We start from the raw sequence: 14,304 nt of genomic DNA, 5'->3' as shown, positions 1-14,304 counted from the left end.
AGATTTCCATACTAGCTTTGCTGTCTATTCTATCCAATTTGCTTTGCTTTCCCAATCTGACTAAAGAAGTAGCATGCTACAGAATTTGCCTTAAAGTATCAAAAGGTGGCAGATCAAGGAAGAAGATAGATCTTAAGGCACTTGTAGAGAGGGACTAGCACACAAGACATGGAACCATGGGGATTATTCTCAAGGCCAATGTTTGTCAGTATCTTTATCCAAGGTGAGGAATAAACTTGAAATGACTGCTGGAAATATTTGACATTAGAATCTCTTAGAAAGTAAATAAAAGTAAATAATTTATACAGGCCAGCATGGTACTACTGGTAAAGTGAACATATATTTTAAAGGACCAATTCAAGGTCATGCAGCAAGAAGAAAAAATAAATGCATAAAGCATGCTTAAGATAAAGAACAATATCCTAGAAGGCTGCTATTCAGTAAGAGACTTGAAGGTCACGGTATATAAGCACTGGAAATAAGCTTTTGGTGTGATATTGCAGCAAGGAGAAAGCCTGGCAGCAGCTCAGTGAGAAGCTGGGAAGTCGTACATAGTATCAATAATGTGGTTTATGCCGTACACATCAGGCTTTTCAAAAGGATTGCAAAGGGTTCAAAAAGTGACCTGGTGGATGGATATGATCCTATTGAAAGGGAGGTGGGGAAATAACTATGTGGAAGGCACAGCCACACATTGGACATGATCTTCTCATGCATACAGAGGAAAGAGATGTCTGCAAATAAATTGCTTTTTAATCCAGCAGAGGAAAGCAGAAGGATAACCAATGATTAGGAATTAAATCTTGCTAAATGCAGACTTGAAGTAATTGCAATTACTTGAAAATTTTAATTATGATCTCAGTTAACCCCTGGGATAATTTTCCCAAGAATGTGGTGGTCTGTGGCTTAGTCATCAAATCAGACCTTCTTGGCTGAACTGGAAGTAATCACAAAAGGATGGAATTAAATCCCTCAGGACACATCTACATGGAAAATCTGAGATCAAAATGGCACCCAGCCCTGAAAAGTACAACTCTCTGAAGACTTATAGAAATTAATTCTGTAGTCCACTGAACTGAAATGAGCAGTTTGAGAAAGGTGGAATGCAATGTAAAAATCCTGTATTCCCCAGAGTGCTTTTAATAAGGAACTGGAAGTTAATGCTATGATCACAAAGGGAAAGGTCTGCTTAAGGATGAAGTACTGTGAGTCTTTCTATACTCTGTTTTAGGTATGAGACTTAAATATATCATATGTGTCAAGGGATGTGCACACAACTACACTATTTTATCTGCTGAAGAACTAAGAGGAAAGTAAACTACCTCCTGAACAAGGATTCTTCCTCAGTCCTACAAAACCTGGAGAAATAAGGCAGAAGCAAGAAAGGAACAGCCAGAGGAGCAAATGGGAAAAACTTTCCTTTTAAATAGACTTCCAGGCAATTATTCAGGGAGTGTGGAAGAAACTGCTTTACAAGGGAGGTGGAAGGAGGCAATGGGCTTAGGAAAACTGGCATTGCCTGCTCTGTACAGTGCTGGGAAGCTGGGAGCCAGATAAACAGGTGTAGGTTCCCCTGCTGATGCTGGTGGGGGGTTATTAGAGTAGAGAGCACCAGAGCCTGAATCCCACGAAGCCAGACATTGTTGATGCTCCAAGAAGGGACACGTTTCTTGAACCCCGCTGGCTCCTCTCTTTCCTGAGAGGGAAAGAGGCTATTATTAGTAATCTGACTCAGGTCATAACCCAGCCAGCAGCTGGGGAAATAACAACTAGTAGTGTAAACAGGGGAACTGTGCTGCAGCCCCCTGTGTGTAAGCGGGAAAGGGAGTCAGTACAGGGAGGCTTGCAAAAGCAGTGACCCGTAATAAAAAGAGCAGTGCCTGGTTAGTCAGATCAAGCTCCTAAAATAGGCGCTTTTGATATAGGTTGGCCTCATTTGAATCTTCACTTTTAAAATATACATTTTTCCTCAAGAATGTTGCTTAGAAACTGGTGATGGAAATGTGACACTCAGGCTTTAAAAATATATATTACAAACTTCAAGGTTAAATGTTTTAAACTGAGGCTAAGCTTTTTAGCTACTTGGTAGGGTTGCAGCCCCAAATGTTCAGGCTATAATTGAGATGCAAGGAAATTCTGATGTCTGGATGTTATTATTGGCCTGTGCTTGAGCTGACCTTGACTTTAGCACCTCTGCTTGTCTGGTTTACAGAGCTTCCTGGTGAGAGGAAGGCTCTCACATATACCCATTTTTTATTCTACATCTGGTTGTCATCTGGGATAGAAACATCAGCCAGGGAGAACAAAACATCTTCTGGCCAGGATTGGCACAAGTTCTACATCAAACTGACTGATGCAACTGGTGCTATGTACACTAAGATGAAATTGTAATACATGAGAGCAAATGAATACAACATTGCCATCTGCCGGCCTTGAAAACGGTGTTACCAAGCCACAGGCAGGTGGGACTGATATAACCACAGCAGTGTACTCCAAGTGGTCTCTCATGATACAGCTGCTGAGGTGTAGCATTCAGAAAGCCACAGAAATAGTCTTGGAATAGTTACAGACAGACAGTCACAGAAATAGTTCATGAGATGAAAAGGAAAATGAGACTTCATTAGCTCAAATCATCAGCACAACATCCCTCTCTTACAGTGCATAACACCACTGGGAAGCTGTACTACAATCATCTCATAATGCTGATGTTGAAAACTGTCTCATGAAGTGCCATGAGTTACCACTCCCAAATCACATGCCTGCACAGCTAAATGAATTTGGCCACAGCAAAAAGTCACCAGCTGCAAGGGCTTGGATTCTCATCTCACTTTCGCACCTCTGCAGCAGAGGGCTTTATCAGGTCTGAACACTGATCTGTGCCACGTCCTTTCTCTAGTGTGCTTTCTTTGTCCTTCTCCCTTTGTCTGGGGGACTGCCAGAGCTGATGTTGAGCCTTTCTGAACAAGAGAGGGAATTGTCTCCTGGCTCTTGTGGCCCCACTTTGTGGTACAAAGCAGATTTAAGCGGGATGGAAGTTGGTGCTTATGCAACTTCTCTCTTTGTACAAATACTAAGACTCTGTTTCTTAATGCAGAGCTCCCAGGTCTGATCTCTTTGACAGCTGTTTTGTCCAAATGCAATCACTTATGGCTTTGCACACTTGGAATAAGATCAAGTAGAAATTGTCTTGCAATACAATCAGCTCATTCACTTACCAGGGAAGACTCAGCTGTCCTCTCCACTGGTAGAGGAACTTCAGTGAGATTCTGCCAGAAAACAGAGCCCACTGATTCAGTGGGGATTGTTCCTTACATATTTGTGGGCCTCATTATCTATCCTAAAATATCCTGGCTTACAAATCTTTTCTTGCACCCTGTAATTTAAATTAAAAAAACGTTGGTTTGTTTGTTTAGGTTTTTTTCAAAGAATTGTTTTGATTCTGAAATTGAAGGGGTAGGAATGGAGGAGGATCATGTTTAAAAACCAGATTGTGCTACAGTTCAGCAGTAGAAGAGTATTCCAAAACAGAGCTGTGCACAGTGATTACGCTCAGTGCCTACGTGTCAGCATGCTTTAGGGATGAATATAAAAAATTACTAGTTACATGGCTGCACACATTCTTGTTTAACATTCATTAGTAATCAATGGAGAACATTCAAATTCTCTGTTGGTTTTAAGTCAGAAAAGCAATTAAGCATATACTGAAATACCACCTCACTTTGCTGCTTGCACAGCTCTGTGGAGGGAAGTCAAGGCAAGGCAAGGCAAGGCAAGGCAAGCCAAAAGACTGAGGTAGAATGAGAATTTAACATTTATGTCCCTTTATTTCAGGTCAGACTGAAGACAGTTTGAGCCTGAAAGTGACAGCAGGAAATATCATGTGCAGATAACATAGCACTCTTTTTGTCAGGCTGTTTATGCTCACTTGCAAGCAAGCACTCACAGCACTTGTCTTTATTTGTATGCTATCAGGCAATTACAGCATTTAATCTTCAGTGGAGTCACTCTTTTCTCTTTCTTTCGTGTGAACAGGCACTCTTATGTCTCACTCAGTGGCAACCTTTGGCTCTCCCTTGTCTCCCTTGGCCTGAACCAAATCTTCTCTGCCACACACTTTTGGAATCTTTCCTTGGTGGGTGGCAGGGGAGGGGGGCACCCATTGCAGTGGGTGCTCTCTCAAGTGCTCCACAGGTCAGATGTCTGTAAGTGGGGTCATAAAACCGGGGAAAAGGAGTACAAGTAGTTGGAAACTCAGGGCTCTTTAGTTCTTTCCTTGAACTAGTTTTCAGCACCAACCCAAACCTTGGAGAAGCACACTGGGAGACAGAGAAGAAATGGACAAGTATCTGCTTAAACTCAAGTATTTAGAAAATCAAGTCAAAAGCTACAAGATCATTTAGAGTGGTGTGAATATCTATGACCTCCTTTAAAGGGCTTCATTTGCTCTGGGAAGGCCCATGCCATTCTCCTGAATATACTCTTTGGCTGGTGAATACAGTTTTTCCTGCTTCCTTGCAGAATTTTGCTTCTCTTCTGAGGCTGTGTAAGGGCAGAACCTACTCACATGAGAGAAGGGGAGAATGGCTAATCTGGCTAGTGTCATCATTCTACCAGACTACAGGAACATGAAAAATGTGACTTCCCTGTGCTACTTCTGGAAGTAGAAGTATACACATAATGATGTAGGCAGCTGGTTCTGCTGGTTCATAATTCATGAGATGGTGAGTGGTCAGCAGCTGGCAATACAACAATGCTGACTACTCCAGTCCTTTCAACTAGTAACATATGAAGATGGTGAAAAGTGTTGTGAGAAGTCACAACATTTGTCCAACAGGTTGGGAATTAGGAGTTTTGTTGTTTGGTTTTTTTAAGGTCTTTGATACAATCTCAGCTCAGATTGGAACTGAACCCTCATGCCATGTGGATAGGTTCCCACCAGGCCAAAAATTAACAATACAGTTGAATCCTAATGGTTTCCCTAGCAGTGAAAAAGCAACAAATAAGAAGGATCCTGGTCCTTGATAGTGTCTCAAATTAAGAAGATGTGCATTTGCATCTCTTCTGTTTGGTAATACTGGTACTACTTTTTAATCAAACAATAATAGAAAATAATAGAAAATCTGTGTTTTTGAGGTTGCTGACACGGTCTGCTTCACAGACATTAAATTCACATAAGCAAAATTGTTGCAGAAGGGGTTAGGACTTACAGCAAAGCTAGGGAGTGGTCTCTGCCATGCACAATCAGTGTCAGTATTTTCATTCAGGATAAAAAAATACTTTTTAAGGGTGGAAGAACTTATGCATATAAATTCCACGGCTCAGTTTTGCACTGCAGAGTAAGAGACATTTTTCACAGTTATTGACAAAGGACATTCCAGCAACTAGTGAGATCTGGATTTCATTATATATTTTGGGCTAGAGTGCAAAAGTACTATCTGCCAGAAAAAATGTGGTCAAAGCATGTTTTATTAATATATTGGTGCTGTTCTTGGATTATACCCTCGTAGAGGCTCACGTCTGAAATGAGACATCTGATTGGCTATATATTAGATAGCATTTCAAGGTTTATTTTTTGGATGGGATTCCCTTACAATATACAGAGACCATGTATATTCCTATTTTTAAGCGTTCAGAGACAAACTCTCACTGCCTTTCCCCAATAGATCATTACTGTATGCTGTTTAAGGAGCATGTTAGTACCTGTGTACTAGAAGCACAAGTATTATTATAGTGCAGTTAGTTCTTACTATTGAGTTTGGTACCTCTGTATGTATTTTATGACTGGAGAATGACTTTCTAGTCCAGGTAGCTTCTGTCTAAATGCATGGAGTAAAGCAGCCCAATGATGTCAACGTTTCTGTCCAATGAATGGGCTAAGCCACTGGAGAAACAGTGTCAGGAAGCCTGAGCAGACCTGGAAGACCAAAAGAAGTGCATTTATTTCCCTGTAACCTCACCTTGGAGAGTTAATAATAAAAACTCCCTGTCAAACCACGGTCTCCAAAAAGAACAAAAAAGAGGGAAATCTGTAAAACAGATTTCATCAAAGAAATACACAATAAGGACTGATATTTCCATTGCTTGTTTTGCTTTCTTATCTTCATGTTAAGGGCATCCTTGTATGTAAAGCCACATATGATCCTGATATATGGAACCCAGCTGCCTTGAAATCAATGGCAAAGTTCCTGTGTTCAGTGAAGACTCTTGGATTTTGCTCATTTTTATAGGATACAGTTAAGCTGAGAAGTTAAGAGAGACCACAGCCTTCCAAAATTAAAGAGAAGAGAGAAAGAAATGAGAAAGCAAGTATGTGGTGAAAGAGATCCCAGGTGAAATAATTGGTCCAAGTTTTCATGTCTGGATGTTGTTATTTTTTCCATAATTACTGTAGCAAACTCCTGCTTCCAACCAGGGGAGGTGACCTGGGATTTTTCCAGTAGCAGTGGAAATTTAACACAAAAATGGCCAGAACTGTTAAAGCTGTTTGACTCTCCCATGTCAGCACTGGGAGAATCAAGATATAGCAGACATCATTTAGTCAAAAGCAAAATTTTGTGAGTGTATGTGTGTGTTCATGCAATCAAAATGGAGACCGAGGAACTGAAAACTGCTGTCTACCAAGAAGAGATTGTCTTAAGTACCAAGTAATATACAATAATGTAGGCATGATAAAACATGATTTAGATATCTATTTCTTGCAGTTATCTTTGAAAGTCACATTGTTGGAATAGGGAAGTCGAATTTACACTGATACCACCTTCAACTGTGGAAGTATCTGGCGCATCATATCTACTGCTTTTGGAAATGCCACTGTATTCGGACCTCCAGTTCTCTTCAGCATCCTTTCTACTGAGGTGATTAGTGTTAAACAGTTGCATGATGCAGATGCTTATAAAATAGCCAACTCACTTCACCTCCCATAAGGAATAATTTTCTAATCTCCAGAAGCATGAGGGCACATATCCATGCTCTGCAAAACCGTTTGGGATCTATCACATCTCTGCAGGATACAAGGGAGATGATCAGAAGCTCACTCCATTTCCTTCCTTTTCCACAGACTTTCTTCTCTGATTTTCATTTGTGTTACTAGTATTATAGTTGCTAACCCTTCCAGAGGGGGGAAAAAAAAGCACAAAAAGCAAACAGAGAAGGCAACCCACATCCTATTATGGACTAACAACATTGCAATTTACCAAAAACTACCTACTGAAAAGTCCTGGTTTCACACATCCACTAATGCTCCCCACTGCCTTTCAAAACTGTCTTCAAATATCTATTGCTAATAGTTGTCTGGTGCTAAAACTGTGACCAACACTCTGAACCTATTTGTCCTTAATCTCACCCTTGCAAATACATTATTACATCTGATAAAACTTTATTCTTGCTGACTGCTAAAAATTCCTGTAAGGAGTTAAGGTTTTATTATTTCGTCCATGGTGGCTATTAGTAGCCTGGCTGTAGCTGCAATGCTATTGGACATCAAGAAAATATCTTCTTCAGGGGAATTATAATCTCTGTCAAGAAAAGGTGGATAGACAGATCTTAAGGGACAATGAAAGCATGGAGGCAGGGGTGCCAGGCCATTGTGGTAGCGCACCGGTGGCCAAAGTTATGTCAATTAACTCAGTGGCAGGGGTGTGGGGACATCTTAGCAAAGAGAAGGTTTTAGGGGTTTTTAAGAAACAATACAAAGGAGAAGAATGAGCATTTTTTCCCCAAATGTAACTGCAAAATGTGATTTTATTCATCAACAGTGAGAAGCGAAGGGAGCTCAGTACAGAACTCAGTACAGCCTTTCATTACTTAGTTCATTTAAGGCGAGATCTCAAGTTTTTGTGTTAGAGAAATATTTCTTTATTGCTGTGCTGGTAGCCAAAAATGTCTGACATCTGCATGACTAACATCTGCATGCCATCATGCACAGCCAGATGGTGGGCTATAAAATGTCAAGAAGTTTTGGTAATGGAAAGATCAGCAGCAGACTGAAACACACACAGAACTATTTATAGAGGGAGAGATTTCATTTTCTTTGAGAATAACAGTACAAGTGATTGAGAGACTGAGAGACTGACTTAGGAGGAGGTAGTGAAAAAAGCAGATACATAAAATTTAGGCAAATGACCAACCACCAGCTTGTGACATGAAGAACCAGAGACCAGGAGATTTTCTACTGGGAAGGCTAGAGCAGTGAGATCACTGGTCAAAGGCAAGTCTAGGGTGAAGCTTCTGAGGCTAAGGAGGAGATGTTTTAGAACTTTGGAAGTAACATTCCAAGGGAGATAGCTCATGGAGCCCGGGTCACTTTAATCTGAGCTGGGCAAAGCACTAGAGGATATCTTGTTGGCAGGAGAATAAGTCCTAGATGATTGTACTGGCCTTTATCACCCACTCCATCTCAATCTGGCATTCCAGTCCTGGACAGTATTGGATACGTACACACATTCCATGCAGAAAGAAGAAGGAAAATAGGAAATGTCCAAGCTTCAGGTGTGACTTGACCTTATGTAAACATGAGCCTGCTGGCTCTGCAGAACAGGCGCAGTTCTCGGCGAGGGATCTGAGCTCTCCTAGGCTCACACATCATCAGCAAACTCATTAGCTAAACTGTAAAGGCAGAACCAAATTGTTCTCCCCTTTCATTTCTGCCAATTCTAATGCCTCTGGTGCACCTACACAGCTGTAATTGAACACAGACCTGGGAGGCAATTGGCAGTGCAGTCGTAATTCAGAGCTAAATTCAGCTGACAGCCCTGGTCCAGGTAAGTAGGAGACGAGATACTGGCTTGATTCCCAAAGCTCCCAGCAGAGTGGCAAGCTATCTCCTAGCTATTATTTTTTTAAATGTTAGGATTCTATGAGAAAATCTCAAGTATTAATAGACATAGGACCTACCCATATAATTTTTAGAAAATCAGCTACGCAAGCTTTAAGGGAAGGCAGTGAACGAATTGGCTGCTTGACATTAGAAATGTGCCTGATAGAGTTTCCAAGTTAGGGCCATATTCAGTATGGAAACAGTCCCAGCTTTTCCACTCTCCCTGGTTTAGTGGATTAGCTTGGTATGAACCATTGTGTTGCTATACTTGCAGGAGTAGCAAGTAGGGTCTGTGGTAGAAAAAGAAAATGAATAGATTCTATGTGTTTATTCTTTCAGTTTATTCAAAAGAGATTTAAAATTGATGGGAGCTAGTACCCATAAACATAAACAGATTCTCCGAGGTGTTGCAAGTAACACAACCTTATTGTCTAAGCCTGTTACACAACCTTATCAGCCTTGTGGTTCGCCACTAAACTGTACCATAACTGTTTTGCAACGCCATCTAGTGCCACATGGGGATGCCTCAGAGGCACTCAGAATACTGCTTTTCTCTGGTTCTATCGCCCTGAATTGAACAGCCAATGGCTTTGCAAGGAGAAGAAATGTTTGCATGTAACAGCACTGACAATTAGACCAACAGATAGGAGAGGAGTTTTTGATCCACGGGATCTGACCTGCTAGTTTATTCTAAATGAAAAAAAAATTTCACTGAAGCAATAACTGATTCCCAGGCACTATTGAAGTTGGGGGTTTCACTCACAGTCCTAGCCCAGCTTCAGGTCTTGGTGTGAGGCTTCGTGATGTACTAATGTCCCTCTGCTATTAATATCAGTGAAAAAAACCTGCTGCATAGCAAGCTTCCAAGATTTATGAACCTCTGCGGAACGAAAAGGGAAAAGAGTGATGCAAGATCACAGAAAAACCAATAACCTCCTTCTGTAATCTTTAGCCAGCTAGAAATCCACAAATAATTTTTTCCCCATGTTTTTTCAAACATTAATATTTTGGAAAGTGTTGAATTTATTGTTGGATTTTTTTTACTTCGGAACTGATTTTTTTTCTCTACTTACAAAAAAAAAATGAAAACCTTATGCTTGAAGAATATTATGATTATGAGGAACGATGAAGCCCTTATTATCCTGTGACAAGTTTGTAACTAAATTCTCCCTCTTTCTAATGATATTTTTTACTCTGGTTCTTCATTTGCCATTCTTGTACAGCACATAACAAGAAGTTACTTTGCATCTACCAAATTCTTCCCATCCTGTCCCTTTTAAGGATTCTGGCTGTTTCACAGTGCAAAGGTTTGGTGGTGTGTTTTTTGCACTGAACAGAAAGTTTTGGAGCAATCCCTTAATCCAAAACAGACGTCTCTTTGCTCATCCTTCTCTCTAGCCGACTCTACAGCCAGAGGGCTGTGTGATTAAGGAATACGCAGCACACAGTGCAGGCCAAACTCACCCGTAGGGGGAAAGATGGTACTTAAAACTTTTAAAACTTTCCACTCCATGTGTACATGGGGCTAAAATAAACACATGCAGACTGGGGAAGTTCTCCATCATCCTGGTGCCCTCTAGGAGGCAGCCTGTGGTTTGAACAGAAGCTATGAGGGGACGTGCGATGCAGCAATAACTAGAAGCCCAGTTTGTGTGATAAGCCTGTTTTACTCGTAAAATCTCTGACCACAGATCCATGTCTGTAGAAGGTAAGTTTCCTCTCTGTTATTCCAGGAAGCAAATGTAATAACACACTATCTGACAGGTCAGAAATACATGTGTCTAGGCATTGCGACGTGTTTTTATTAGAATCGAGTGAGACAATGCAGAACAATGCCATGGTGCCTTCATTTAGTACGTTCACTGAGCCATCTCAGGCCAGTGTTTATATGAGGATCTGTACAGACTCATATAAATACAATCCTCAGTCCCTGTCGCGCCATTCACAAAGCAGATATTGTAGCAATGCTGGAGGTTTTTTCCTGTTTCACACATTGTGGCCTATCTTGGAGGATAATGTTGTCTATATCTATTATTTCCTATTTGAGATCGTAAACTGGAAGCTGACATTTAGCAATATGTAAGCCTTTGCAAGGCACTTCTGAAATAGTGCCTATGCCTCATGACAGCCTTTCATTAGCCACAGTTTGCAAATATGGAAACAAAGACTGTAGGAAATTTCAGTGGTTTGATCTGTCACTCCTTCTATTTGGAACAGATTTCAACAATGTCAGCTTCTACTCCCTATTAGTCTGCATAGGACATGGACTCAGACCTGCTGTTCTTGAAAGTGGGTTTATCACTCATTAGCTCTTCTAGTCGATGAAACTATGCAGAAGGGGGGGGGGGAATACATGGACAAATAAGGGGATGATCCTGCATTCTTGTGTATTACCCTGAAGAGCTTCCTAAGGATATGACACAAGTTCTATAATTTTAATTCTAAAATGCATGGCCTATAAATTCCCATAATGCCATGTTAAAGCAGCCAGTCTTAGGACAATGTGTTTTTTTAACTCTGGAATGTATGATTCATTGTTTAAAATGTATTTTTTCTGTTGCTGCTACTAGTGGGCCTCTCATCACCTCATTTGTGTATTTCAGCCTTTTCTATCCTTAGTGACAAAAGATAGGATTCCTATTAGTGCAGCTTTTCCATCCCATAAAATGCTACAGTGTTAGCTGTGAGTTTGTTGAAAAACCCAAAACTGTCCTGCTCCCATTTACTGAGCATGTTGATGGATAGCAATGACTATGTAGCCCTGATGTCAGGGAACGTTTCTATAGTTTAGCAAGCCTGGCAGGCAGCTGTGCATATAAAAGGACAACTAAAAAGAATGAAGATCCAGTATCACATTAGGAAAGCAGCAGGGAGAGGAGAGGGCTGGCTTCAAAACCAAGCAGCGAGAGGACTGAGAGAGCATGGACTTGCCTACCAGAGCATAAACACACTGGCTGGTGGAAGGATGGAGGATACAAATTGCAACTCACCACTAAACTTTCCCTTCTCAGCATTTTCCTTTCTACCTTGACCATGGCTGAGAAGCTTTTTCCTTTGGTTTCAAAAAGAGCTCTATATGCACTACTGTTCTAACTCTTCACACATGCCATTGTTTCTGAATGTGTTGTCATCTCTCCTATTCTTCCATAGGATGTGACCTCCTTTTTCTTTTCTCTCCACCTGCCCTGACTGGGGTGATTGGAGTTTAAACTTGCCTATGAATGACTGCATTGCTGCCTTAGCCCATTTCATTTCCACTTCAGCAGTGGCTGGATCTTAAATCATTGCCTGCAGCGCCAGATGTCAGCATGACATATTCGAGTTGGCAATGACATTCCTGGACATGAGCAACCTGACTCTTCAAGTTCAGAGTTTGAGTCCCAGCTATTAGAAAATTAAAAGCTCTGATGAGGAAGGGAAGGAGCATGTTGGAGAGCTGGTGTGAAGCAGCTGACTTCAGAAAGAGCTTAAATTTTTTTGGACCAGGTATTGGACCTTGGAGCCTGTATTGATCTTCGTGGAGATCATATAGGTCCAAAGAAGGATTAGAGTCAAGGATGAGGACAAGGACTGTGTACTGTCCTATATGAATTCCAGATGTAAGCAGAGAAGCTACATCCACAGCCTTCCTCTTGAGCTCAAACATCGCAGACATCTTCCTACAAAGCAGGCATGGCACGCTGCATTGCAGGTGTCCTCTGTACAGTAACAGCTTGTTATATTTTCCTCAGTTTCTACATAACGTTTCCTACATCTGAACGTTATGTAGATGGCTGTGTGAGAGAACCCGTTACCCCAGGGAGTGCTGTAATATGTAAGATACTGGGATGGGTTCTGTCAATGTCTGTGGAGCTCTGTGGTCCCAGATGGTTTGAGAGGAGAGAATTTTGGTTTGTCCTCAAAACCAGAGCAGGAAGAAGGAATTTCTAGGTACACTATGTTACAATATGCAGCCTTGGTGGCCACGGAGAATTTTTCAGACACAAAGATTCTCTAATTAAAGGTGGGATAGTTTGAGGATTATGATTCCAGCTTATTTGAAAGACCATGAGAGAACAAAGCTAACTGTTAAAAAAATCCCCAAAATATCAACAGGAGCAGAACTGTTCAGGGGAGAGAGTAAAAATGCAGTGGATACTTATGATCAGCCACTGCATAGGTTCAAGCTGAAGGAAGGAAGAAGGAAATGGAAAGCCTGCAAGGGATATCCATCCCTACAACTCTTGAAACTGTCAGAATTCAATAGCACTCTGCAAGCAGTGAGGTAAATTGAGTACCTTCATTGAGTTAACACTGGATATGTGGCATAATCTACTACTGATGATGGAAAATACAGCTACTTGATTTACCAAGGACAGAAAAAGTGAAAGTCCTCTGTGATGTTTTCTTTGGGTTCTGACTGCCTTCATCAGAATATTTGCAGATATATTCTGATGAACAAACGCTTACAGACATCATCCACCTCCAGTGCTATTCCTCTGTCAGTTGAAACAGATGCAAGAGAGTTCCCAAGCATTCATAAGACTTAGTGTTTATAAAGAGATTGTAAGAGGCAAATGGGAAGGCTACAGAAGGCCAGTAAGCAATAATCGAAGAAGATTCTGTGGCTTCTCTTTAAAGGAATACTTTGAAAGCTTCTCCTCTTTGGAGGAGTCACTAAAGACACATATTTACAGCCCAAAACTCCCAGTTTGGGAGAGTATCAGTTAGAACCTTGGCAATGCAAGTGAGAATGAACAAGAAGAGAGTAGCTTCATTGAACTTGTGCACTGTTCAATTGAACTGATGAACTAAGTCAGACATATCTGAGAATCTCTTTCATTTTACTAGATCTTTTTCAGGGCAAGGGTGAGTTGTGGAGGAAATGGAACCATCCCTTGAATCACGACATCTTATAGAAAATCCAACCTTTCTTTTGGTTTACTACCTGGGTAAAAAGTTTATTTATATGAAAAGCTGGATTGCTTTGTGAACTACTTCAGCAGGCCAAGCCAAGTTGGTCTTCCAGCACCATGAATTTATGTCCTTGCTGTGGCTTCCTGCCAGCATCCTCTTCATTGAACTGTATTTACATTAGCACTGTAAAACATTACTTCATTCAAGTGTCTGAAGTGAAGCACTCACTCACTCCATGCACTTTGTCCTCAGCTGTTGCCAGCTGGTGAGAAGGTTGCCTTTCCCAGCTGGGCCCTGCCATTCTGAATGTAATGAGAATTAAATGATGAGAAATAAATGATTCACTGGGACTGCTCAGGTTCCAGTTTCAGTTTTAGTTGTCATATATAAATGCAAAATACTGGACAATTAATTTCTTCAATTAAGATTGAAAGATAAATTCTTTGTTTGAAAGACAAATGCCTTCAGCAGGCATTGCTCTTGGCATCAGATCTTGGCATCCTTCAGTCTATGTACTGGTAAAGCAATCTGATGGTTTCACTGCATTTCAGTTTGTTTTTTTCTTCTGTAACTTTCAAAGCCATTTAGGAAGG

General features: G+C 40.9%; 1 protein-coding gene across 2 annotated transcripts in view; it reads left to right on the top strand.

Annotated features, from left to right (window-relative positions):
- Positions 1-14,304, top strand: part of SLC35A5 (solute carrier family 35 member A5) — a 65,943-nt gene that overhangs the window by 38,011 nt on the left and 13,628 nt on the right. The gene's annotated exons all lie outside the window — the stretch shown is intronic.

This window comes from Chiroxiphia lanceolata, chromosome 2 (assembly GCF_009829145.1).
Source record: "Chiroxiphia lanceolata isolate bChiLan1 chromosome 2, bChiLan1.pri, whole genome shotgun sequence".
Lineage (NCBI taxonomy): Eukaryota > Metazoa > Chordata > Aves > Passeriformes > Pipridae > Chiroxiphia > Chiroxiphia lanceolata.
The sequence above is the reverse complement of the archived record's forward strand: the minus strand, read 5'-3'. Positions and strand labels throughout refer to the sequence as shown.